The 12,141-nt window shown below is 39.1% G+C and overlaps 1 protein-coding gene across 13 annotated transcripts in view; it reads right to left on the reverse strand.

The window, feature by feature from the left end:
* The window catches only part of LOC148385953 (RNA-binding protein Musashi homolog 2), a 202,373-nt gene that overhangs the window by 23,308 nt on the left and 166,924 nt on the right, over positions 1-12,141 (reverse strand). The gene's annotated exons all lie outside the window — the stretch shown is intronic.

Below are 12,141 nucleotides of genomic sequence, written 5' to 3' on the forward strand. Positions count from 1 at the left end.
AAGCAGGAAGTGAGATCACAAGCGCTCAGTGGAGGAAGAACGCTAAGGCCAGGTGTGATCGGGTGAAGAAATGGGGTCGAAATACAAAAAGTCCTGCCTAGCTACAAAAACAGATATGCATTGAATAAAGTACATAAGCAGACAAGTATGTTCACATATTAAATCAATAAAAGAAACATTTTAAGCATGTAATTATACCTACACAACAAATCAATAAAGAAGACATAACTAGACATTCTTGATAGGTGGTAATGACAAAGGTTTTTATAACTTGATGATCTGATATGTATTTCTGTGCACTTTGAAATAACAAATGTTTTTTGATTCGTTGCCTGAATAGCTTAGTGACCCTTAAGGAACTGTTTAATGCAGGGTTGTCAAACTATTTTTTTTTCGCGTGCCGCATTGTAGTTATAGCTTCTTTCGGAGGGCCATTATGACTGTCAACCCAAATAAATGTATGAGCACCTCATATTATATAAAGTATAAGCTACAAAACAAACTGACAAATAACTCGTTTTCAAATCAGACGAGTAAAAACTGGTCAAATATTTAAAAAAAAAAGATATTATTAAAAGTGAAGACAATTTGTAATTCTAGTAATGACACACAAATTTGATGCACAATTTGTCTTCGCGGGCCACATAAAATGATGTGGCAGGCCGTATCTGGCCCCTGGGCCTTGAGTTGGACACCTGTGGTTTAATGGATACCGGAAGATTTTCTAAATCACGGACACTGCCAAAGTCGTTTAAAAATGTTCAGTACTTGATTAGATTTTATGTTTTGATTAATGCTAGAAGCCAGTTTTGGGTTACTACTGAACATTCTGGACAGAGGGGAATGTTTTGCCTAACTGAAAAGATATGTGTCAAAAGATAGTGTCAAAAGAACAAACATGGTAAGTGGTGAGTAAGAACTTTGTATGGTCAGGGAACATTAACAAATTGATGATGTCACAGCCAGAAGTTCACATAATTCCGTACAAAATGACAAAATTGAAAGAATGATGAATGCGTGGTGTGTGACAGTGGGCGAAGTGGATGTATGTGCAAGAATGGTTTACAGGAAGGAAACTTGGAGATAAAACCAGGAGAGGTGCCAAAGGAAGAGCGGCAGGAGGAAAACAACCAAGAACCCGGCCAAAGTTGATCGCCAAGGCCGAAAGACGGGATGAAAAACAACATCCCCCACACAGACCCGAATCGCCCATAATCAGCACCCACCCCCACGGAGCCAGCTCTCACCGAACCAGCACCTACTCCCATGGAATCAAACTCTCCTGCGAACTTGTCACACCCCCTGACTCATCACCCATCAAATTTGGCCCACACTGGCATGTGCAACTGAATATAAGCTGACCAAAGAACCTTGAACGTTGCCTTTTCTGAATGGAGACTTTCTGCTCTTGAGCATAGTCACACGAAAGGCCCAGCGCAGTATTGTACTTTCCTGAAAACAGAGCTTTCTTAACAAGAATTGTGATTGAACTCAACCAACCTGTATAAGTCTAAATTTTGTTTCGGTGTCTTAGCCTTTTCCTAAAAATAAAACGAGCATGCAGTGAGTAAATTGGATAACAGGTGATTAGCTATGGCTTTTGCCATGAGGCGCGGATAGCGCACTTCCTAAATTGTGGACCAAATCCAACAAATGGTGACCATTTGACGTGATTTCTTCAGAAGGAAAAGTGCATGCTCCAGGAAGGATTCTTACTTCTCCGCTCTTGCTCAACAATATTGCAGTCCGATCGGCACAAAAGGTAAGGGGGAACATTTTATTTTCAATAAAATCTCCCAGTTCAGCAATATTGTGGAGTGAAAGCAGAGTAAAATTAAAAAGTAATAATTTTAGCTCTGTGTTCAGGAATGGTGGTTGTGTATACATTTATGATTGTATGGATGATTTGTTTTTGGAAAAGAGAAAGGTGGTGAGGACTTTGTCTGATCAGCGAAGGGCGCTCACACCGCTGGAGCTTGTGGGATGCCAATGGCTAGCATATGGGCACCGGAGTGGCCTCAATAGTAGACGCTTAGGGACTTTGTACTGTCGCCTTAGGTCAGGATCGATTAGATCGGCCATGCCACCAATACGAGTCAGGGACTCGTGAAAGAAAAAAAAAAAGTGAAAGCATTGCTGATATAGCAGGACGGATGCCTGGCGACCTCAATAGTGCGACCTTAGAGACTTATATTGTTGTCTAGGGCGAAGGGTAACTGGGTTTGCCAGGTCGCTACATAATTGCTGAAGTCAAGTCAAGTCAAGTCAAGTTTATTTGTATAGCCCTAAATCACAAACAGTCTCAAAGGGCTTCACATAGCCAAAATTGACAATTATTCTCAAAGCATCCCCTGATCTTAAGCTCCCAAAAGGGCAAGGAAAAACTCAAAAAACCCCTGCCAGGGGAAAATGAGAAACCTTGAGAAGGGACCACAGATGGAAGGATCCCCCTTTCAGGATCACCAGGTTGTAATGGATGCAGAGAGTGCACAAGTAATACATAATATGAAAATCAATGAAAAAAATGGATGTCGGAGGTGCCCTCGATTGTCCTGGCAGTGTCTTCAAGGGGGTTGAGCTGCAGTTTCTTCATCTTGAATTGGTCCCCGAGAATCCAGCTAGCCGCTATCAGCTTTTGAGCCACCTAAAAGCCGGGGAGGGGGTGGGCAGAGAGAACAAAACAAACTCCGGCCAAATCGGCCACTACAAGTTAGTTAAAGGCCATCTCATAGAAATGTGTCTTTAAACGTGTCTTAAATGTTTCTACTGAAGTGTGTCTATGTTGATATTGTGTGGAAAGCAGGCTTGGCCGTCAGATGGGATAGTGACGCAGCTGGAGAAGTGAGTGATTAGTTGTGGCGCTGCTGTTCATGGGGTGGAAGTGATGATTTGTGGTTCACGAAGAACAATAAGTTGATTTGTATATAATTGTTGATTTTTTTGATTTGGCATGTGAGTTGGAGTCAGAAAAATGGCTTAACAAGAATTTGATCAAGAATGTATATATATAATTAGCATGAAGGTTGTATCCCATTGTGCGGTGGGGTTAAACTGTAACTATTTTTGTTTTCAAAAGGGTGCAGCTCTAAAGTTTGGGCCAAATGGTCAGGTGGGCGCAAATACATATTTAGGACAGAGGTGGGGGGTCGCATTGTGTGACGTGGTGGTGGCGAGGCGCTCCGCACTTCAGTTGCCCCCCCCCCCCACACACACACACACAGAGTCATGTCTATGTTGTGGGCCCATGTGTTATCTATGTTTGTCTTTGCGTACCAGTTCGTTATAAATGATGGAATTGGGCTAAAATGGTGCACGAAAACGGTGTGCTAGACAATGGTTTATCCAATTTGCATTGTTAAATGTAAAAATTAGAAATTATAGAATAATCTGAGGGTTGTAGGCAGAAACTGGTCTAACGGGGAGAATGCCCAGCCCTCATAAAAAATGTGAGAGTAAGAGAGAACATACATTGTAGAATTGGATAAAATTAAATTGTGATTGCAGATGTAAAATTCTAGGAGGAATTATTGATCGATTAGGACATTAGACTATACAAGGTGGTTACATGTAAGAATAAATCAAAGGTTTGAATCACTTAGAGTTAAAAACAACAAATAAAAATTACATTGCAAGGGGGAACTTTTTATTAAAAGAACACCAAGTAAAGTATTAAGGAGGGGGCATTCGTGATTGGGATTAAATTAAGGATAAAATTAGGTCAATGATTAGAAATCAATGGTGCTCTACACAAAAAGGCTAAAATTTTAATGAGGTAAAATTTGGAGTACCGTGTTGGTCTACAATGTAGACTCTACATAGTATGTCATGGTCCTAGTATATTTGGTTTTGATTGTGGTTAGGGTTTATTTTGTTGTTGGGTTTTCCTTGTGTTCTTGGGTTAGGGTTCAGGTGTTCCTTGTTATTCTCTTATCTCCTGCATTGTAAATGTCTTCTTTATGCAGAGAGGTTAACAGGCTAGGAGTTTAGTGGGGAGATAATTGATCAATTGATGAGGCTTAATAATTGTCCAAATTCTAGTCACATGTTTTGAGGGACCACAGCAACAACATTATGTTTAATTTGCAGGCCATTATTTAGTATGTGATGACAGTGTCTAGATAAGTAGACTGTTTTATCAAAAAATGTGAGAGTGAAGGAGGAGGTTTGATTTGTAATCTGGCATTTGGGTGCCGCTTTTAAGAGTCAACATGCAAGGTCTGTGCAGGAGCATAGATTGTTTTTGTTTATTTTTAAATATATATTTAACAGTTTATCTCAGTGCAGTAAGAATATAGCAATTTTGAAAGACTTGAAATTAAAAGCAAAATTACATTTTAATTCTGACATATGCCAGCTAACATGAGGATGGCAAATAAATAAATGAATAAATACTAGCTCAAATGTGGCATGTGTTTTAAATTGGGCGATAAGACATTCAGTTACAAGCACTATCCTTTAGCACTGCTGACAATAATAACTTATGAGATATTAAATCAAGGAGGAGTGTCATATTTGGAACACAGGTGCTGTATGACCTATAGATTGAACAATAACATTTGCCGCATATACAACCATGTTGGTAGAATGTTAAATTACATTACAGTTTATTACAAAGGATTTCGGAACTTTATTTGATGATAAACCCTGGAAGTCAGAAAAAAAGAACGAGGATTTTAGCCGTGTTAATGGGTAGGGTGGATGGAAAAAGAGAAAGCATTTGATAAGGGCGGCTTGATAGTAAGATGATGAGTGTGCGCAACTGATACTATACAAAATGTTAATGGGAAGATTTGGGGTGTAAGGAACAAATACTACACAGAAAGACTGATAACACGAAGATAGTTTTGTGAAATTTGTGTCCCAGTGTGTTCTGCCCTGGCGTGTAGCACAATTCCTGAACTGAGTCCTCTTCCTCCACTGGCTGTCTCAAAAGCAACAGAGGACTGTCCCTGGTCATGAGACACCTTTGGGAGAACAACAGGAACTATTATCATGCTTGAAGGGGGCAAGCACAGCTCTTCACAGGACAAGAACCATACAGTTGTTGGAATACACACAGTTGCAGCTCAAAAAGAAAATGGACTGAAAGAACAAAGACAAGATGGACGCATTTGAGAGTGGCGGACGGTACAGCCCTGAATCATCATCATGAGAATCTGAGAGGAGAGGCTGCTAAAGACTTGCACGAGTCACATGAAGTCAAACTGGACACATTGCTAAAGACTGCTGAAGCATTACAAAGTTGGTGGAGTGTGGGACAAAAGGGATGGAAGCATGTTTAGGGGCTGGGGCGGACTTAACTGAGGAGTTTTGATAAAAGAGGGAATAATAAGGCTGCTTATTGACACTAAAATGGGGATAAAAAACAAAATACATAGATATGGACAGTGAAGGAACACTAATAACAAATCATGATAGCGTGATCAGAATCTTTGCAAAGTGGACATTGATCGATAGAAATTAAATCATTTGAATCATGAAATTTTTATATGTAACATAGCATTTCAAAGACATGATGAATCAAATTGAAATAATGACATTTTATAATTGGACCAGTGAACATTTGGATTTGGGCAACAGGAGGCTGAATTGCTAAAATTAATTTACCTTTATCAAAACGACAGAATTTAATTACACATCAATTGTGACTGATTTATAGGATGCATATTTGAGCTTGAAGGGGTGAGAGGCCATAAGAAATTTGGAATTCTGGATAGTCAGCAAAATAGTAATACAGGGCACACTTAATTTAAAAATAATACAGTAGGGCTTTAAATAAATACATTGACATTACCCTTGTGACAATTAATTTAAATGGCAATTTATGATAGGCACTTGGGGTTAAGATTAACAATCCAGCCATCTATCCATTATTGGTGCGGCTTGTCCTTATGAGGCTCACGGAGGATTAACAATGATAACTAGAATTTGTAATTTCTGTAGAAATTGCGTGTGAAGGCGAAGAGGCTGAATAAAAATTCGGGGAATGCTACAAGATTATGTTTAAATTTGGAACGTGTTGAATTGGTCAAAAAATGTATGAAAATATAGAAAGAATTTTGTAAAATTTGGGCGTGAATTTTAAAGTTAAAATTTGAAATTTTTCATCAGTGGGAAGTTTTGGAATAGGTAGGCATAACAGTTAAAAATTGAAACAGGTTGAGTCGAAAGGAAAACTGAAATTTTGCAAAATTTTGCCACAATGTCAAAAGTGAAAATGTGAAATTTTAATCTAGGAAGTGAAAGAAGGTGAATTGGATGAATTATGTGGAAGAAAATGAGAAATGTTGAATGTGCCATTAAGAATGAATAAAAGTTTGGCTTAGAATTTGTGAATTTCTCAAAAAAAAAAGGTCAATATTTGGAATATTCGGCATGAATATTTGAAATGCGTTAAAAGTGGAATGGAGTAAATCAGATGAATTATGTGGAAGTAGTTAAGATAAAAAAAATAAAAATAAAAGGGAGAAGAATGCAGAAGAAGTTGAATAATAATAAAGTCAAGTCAAGTTTATTTATATAGCCCATAAGCAAGTCTCAAAGGGCTTCAAATGTACAAAAATTGACAATTTAAAGTGCAGGGATAACGTGTGAGGGCCACAATGATGATCATGACACCAAAAATATTTCTAATTGTTTTTTATAGGTACAAAGGGGGAACGTGGAAGGTTTTCAAAATTTGTGATATAGCGTGACTCCATTATCAAGAGTAAGCATTTCTTTTTTATTCTAAGTGCAATTGGCATCAACAAAAATGAGAACGATAATCTTCAAGGTGATAGTGTAAGTGGCAGGAGGAAGCTGTGTATATTGTTTTTTAAACATTATTTTTAGCATCATTATTTTTTAGGAGGAGGGTCGGTAATGCTTGTGAGGAGATGAATGATGGAACGAGGTCAAAGTAAAAGGGAGTGTTCTATAAATTTTTGGTTCTTTGCCAGAGGTAGTTATTTGGAGGGATGAATTTAAACTGAGAGCAAAATGGAAATGTTTTAGTGGAAGAAATACGGTAAGGTGGAAATATTGACGTTACAGCTCAACAGTGTCAAATACTCTAAGTGTGAGATGGGAGCAAACTAAATGGGGAGTTAAATCATGTTCCAGCATTATGCATATTGGCAAGCGATGAGAGGACAGGAGACCAGACAATTAGATATTAATTTTGGATTTAAAATAATAAAGGGAAATTTTAATTGAGGAGAAAATTTTGTGTAGGAAGGGTTCCTTTTACAATTTAATATTGTATGTTTTTTGTGTGTTGTGGGATGACAGTTTGTCTGTAATGGTGTATGAATGTCAAGTCTGTGCTTGTGGTGTGGTGTTTGTGTAATATGAATGGTAAAAGTGATTCAAAGTTGGGGTGATGTGATCACAGCAGAGGATCACATTCCTCTCACCTGAAAAATATATAGATACTACAGATTTGAAAAAGCAAGATTGATCAGGGCTAATTTTGGACTAAATATGGGTTTAAGATTCCTCTGGCCACCATTGACAACAAGAGTTCAATGGAGAAGGCCCATTTCAAGATTATGACCAGACGTGACTATACCAGCATTGACAATCAAGACTCTGAGCCAAGACAGTGTCTGACAACAACTCTGGACTTACCTGACAGTGTGACAAAATGTATGTGATGGAATTTGTGATGACTTGCTTTGTTTTGATGTTTTACCTAATTGTATTGCAGCCTCTAACAGCAACCCAGGGAGCAGGTTGTGTTGTATTTGTTAAACTCGTGTTTACTTTGCAGGTTGTCAGCTGCAGTCTTGGAGAATTTTGTGTCATGTCTGTGAATGCATTAACACTAACCCCTTACTTTTCATAATGAGTTTGTAAATGTGATCGTTTTCAGGACAGGCTCGGCAGGCTCCAGTTTTCAATTTGATACGTTTGACATGCGTCCGTGTGTGGATTATCTTTTGTTTATCATTATGAATTGTACTTTTACTTTTTGGTATTATGGATGTTTATTGTGAGGAGAGCTGCATGCACAGCTACAGGAGGGTGATGGCTTTTGTTCATACAGCCATGTGAGAGGCTGCCAGTCGAGTTTCAGGGACTGAGAATTGGTGATTCTAGGCCAGGATGGCATCTGGAGGTACCCCGAAGTCCAGCTGGCGATGGGTATGTTACCATGGACATTGTTATTTTTACTTTTTATCCATAGTGACACATTTTTTTAGAATGTGTCAAAAGGGGGAGGGGGAAAAAAAACAAAGGGGGCAATTGTGAGATTTTTGTCATGCCGTCATGTTTTGTGGGTTATTGTTGTCTTGTCTTTTTGTCGTATTGTCTCTTCCTGTTTTATTTTGATAAGTAACTCTCCTCTCGTTTCAGTTCGTGGGCCCTTCCTCTGTTCGTCAGTCTGCTTGTCTTCCCTGATCCTAATGGTGTGCACCTGTGCCCTTGATCCTGATTGTGTGCACCTGTGTCCTTACCCTTCTGTGTGTATTTAGTCAGCGTCTTCCCCTTGTCTTGTGCCAGTGCGTCTTGTCCCGTCCAGAGCACCAGCGATCGCGTGAGTTAAAGAGACCTTTTTGAGAACCTAGTTTGTGAAGAAACCTTTGTCGTCAAGCCTAAGCGCTGTGTTTTTCAATTTTTGTTTTTTGCCACCTAGTTTTCCCTCTTTTGAGGCGCTTTTGTTTTTTTGCTGACTCCAGCCTTTCAGAATAAATTCGCTTTTTGTTGTCACTCTGCATCCGAGTCCTCTCCTTGATCCAAGTCTGACAATTTTAAGTGTTTTCAGATTTGATGTTTAAGTCTTCAGCGTGCTAGACGGAGGAGAAGAAGCAGCTCGGCAGAAATGAAGTGAATGGGAGACAACATCGTGAAATGGAGCCAAAGCCTGGTAACAAGTGTGGAGAGTTTTAAAATAGCTTATAATGAATTGTAGACCTTTACAAGATAGGATGAAATAGGTGGGAGAGTATTAAATGTAAAAACAAATTGGAACAATAACATACAGACTAGAAACAAATTGGGAACAGGTGGATGACCTAAAGCGGCTTTTGAACGTTAGTTTGAATAACACATTATTCATTTGCAGGATAAATAATGGAAGGGATTGATAAATCGAACAAATATAAGATGACTGCAGGAGTATTATGTCAAATGAATAAATTCAACATTTTTTTTTTCCCCCTATAAAATGGCGGCGTTTGGGTTTGAAGTACATGGTCGCTTCGAAGGAGGAAAAGCATGATTTAAGATACATGATTGATTAATGATTAAATGTTAGTAAAACTGATTGAATAAATTACGATGACTATGCTTTGAGAAGGCTATGCCTTATACAAAGGTAAAGTAGGATTAGAATTTGAAAAAACTGATATGGACATTCACATATTCCAATAGTTTAAACTGCTTGCAATACTATTACAAATTAGTTAACACTTGTGAGATTGATTGATTGACTAATTCAGTGACTGACTGACTGACTGACCGAGTGACCGAATGGGCGATTGGTCGATGTCTGTCTATATGTACATACTATATACGTATGTATTTCGTTATTTGTTTATGTATATTTCTCTTGCATTTTTTTTTCTCAAATTCCTCTTTCGGCTGCTCCTGTTAGGGGCCGCGACAGTAGAGCAATCGTTTCCAAATCTTTCTGTCCTGTCACACCAACCATCTGCATGTCCTGCAACGTCTTTCTCTGCCACACTCTCCATTATTTTGGCCAGTAGAGATTTCCAAGCCTCTCTTCTTACATTCTTTCCCATAACTTCATGCTTTGCTTGATCAACATAACACCTGTGTAGCTAATGCAGTTCTGTGCATCGCCGTGGTCTGAAATTAAAAAATAGGAACCAATACCTTTCCTCATGCATCTTCTCGCTTTTTCAGGAACCTTCCCTGCCATCTCTCCTTGATAGTTCCATGCTGTCACTGGAATGTCGTCTAGGCCAATTGCCTTTCCACTCTCCATCTTTTACAAATGTCTGGGTATGAATTTTATCTATATTTTTCTCACTCACTGGTGGCCCCACAGATGGACTTGAAGTGGCTCCACAGAGGAACGTGGTGTGCCAACAGAGAGACTCTGGTAGTATCAACGGTTTTGGTAACCTCAGTTAAACTGAGGTCAACAGAGGGAGTGAAGAAATGGGGTCGAAATACAAAAAGTCCTGCCTAGCTACAAAAACAGATATGCTCAAACCTCATTGAACAAAGTACATAAGCAGTCAAGTATATTCACAAATTAAATCAATAAAATAAGCATATAATTATACTTACACACCAAATCAATACAGACATAACTAGACATTTTTGATAGGTGGTAATGACAAAGGTTTTTATAACTTTATGATCTGATATGTATTTCTGTGCACTTTGAAATAAATGTTTTTTGAAACATTGCCTGAATAGCTTAATGACCCTTTAGGAACTGTTTAATGCATGCCTTATGATTTTCTGGATCACGGACACTGCCAAAGTCGTTCAAAAATGCTCAGTACTTGATTATATTTTATGTTTTGATAAATGCTAGATGCCAGTTTTGGATTACTACTGAACGTTCCGGACAGAGGGAAATGTTTTGCCTAACAGTGAAAAGATAGTGTCAAAAGAACAAACAAATGCATGGTAAGTGGTGAGTAAGAACTTTGCATAGTCAGGGAACATTAACAAATTGTCACAGCCAAAAGTTCACAAAATTCCGTACAAAATGACAAAATTGAAAGAATAATGAATGGGCGGTGAGCGAAGTGGATGTATGTGCAAGAATGGTTTACAGGAAGGGCACTTGGAGATAAAACCGGTAGAGGTGCCAGAGGAAGAGCGGCAGGAGGAAAACAACCAAGAACCCGGCCAAAGGTGATTGATTGCCAAGGCCGAAAGACGGGATGAAAAACAACAGCCTCCCGACACACAGAATCGCCCATAATCAGCACCCACCCCCACGGAACCAGCTCTCACCCAACCACCACCCACTCTCATGGAATCAAACTGTCCTGTGAACTTGCCACACCCCTGACTCATCACCCATCAAACTCGGCCCACACTGGCATGTGCAACTGAATATAAGCTGACCAAAGAACCTTGAACGTTGCCTTTTCTGAATGGAGACTTTCTGCTATTGAGCATGGTCGCACGAAAGGCCCAGCGCTGTATTGTACTTTCCTGAAAACAGAGCCTTCTTAACAAGAATTGTGATTGAACTCAACCAACCTGTATAAGTCTAAATTTTGTTTTGGTGTCTTAGCCTTTTCCGAAAACTGAAGAAATAAAACGAGCACGGAGTGAGTAAATTGGATAACAGGTGATTGGTTATGTCTTTTGCCGTGAGACGCGGATAGTGCGCTTCCCAAATTGTGGACCAAATCCAACACGGGCCAAAAAGATCAGCTAAGGCAGGAGGAGGCGTCAGCCGGGCTTCCCCTACTCATCTTATCACTACACAAACTCGAAGCAAACCGCCAATTGTCTTGACATTAACTTTTTCAAAATAATACGAAAACAAGATTAATCAACACAAATGGTTATCATACCACCACAGGTTGACATCACAGACAAGAACATCACAGTGGAATCTCTTCATTGAACACACTTGAAAAAGCTCAAATGGCTGTCATGCATCATGTAATGTTACACCATCAGTCATCCATAACAAATACACAATGACAAAATTAGAAGAACCCAATGCACACTGCAAAGTGAGCGGTGTTTAGTCTTTAGGAGAAACCATTCACTTCCCAAGTACACGTCGTCACAAAAAAAAGTGACTTCACATTGTGATTCCGCTTGTATGACGGTTATGTGAAAAGACGGTTTTGCCAGCCACTACGTCTTTTAAAGCACAGGTGTCAAACTCAAGGCCCGGGGGCCAGATGCGGCCTGCCACATCATTTTATGTGGCCCGCGAAGACAAATTGTGCATCAAATTCGTGTGTCATTACTAGAATTGCAAATTGTCTTCACTTTTAATAATATCTTTTTTTTAAATATTTGACCAGGTTTTACTCGTCTGATTTGAAAACGAGTTATTTGTCAGTTTGTTTTGTAGCTTTTACTGTATATAATATGAGGTGCTCGTATATTTATTTGGGCTGACAGTCATAATGGCCCTCCGAAAGAAGCTATGACAACAATGCGGCCCGCGAACGAGTTTGACACCCCTGTTTTAAAGGAACAAAT

The sequence above is a fragment of the Syngnathus floridae genome, chromosome 15, assembly GCF_059516105.1.
Source record: "Syngnathus floridae isolate MCC-2025c chromosome 15, RoL_Sflo_1.0, whole genome shotgun sequence".
Classification (NCBI taxonomy): domain Eukaryota; kingdom Metazoa; phylum Chordata; class Actinopteri; order Syngnathiformes; family Syngnathidae; genus Syngnathus; species Syngnathus floridae.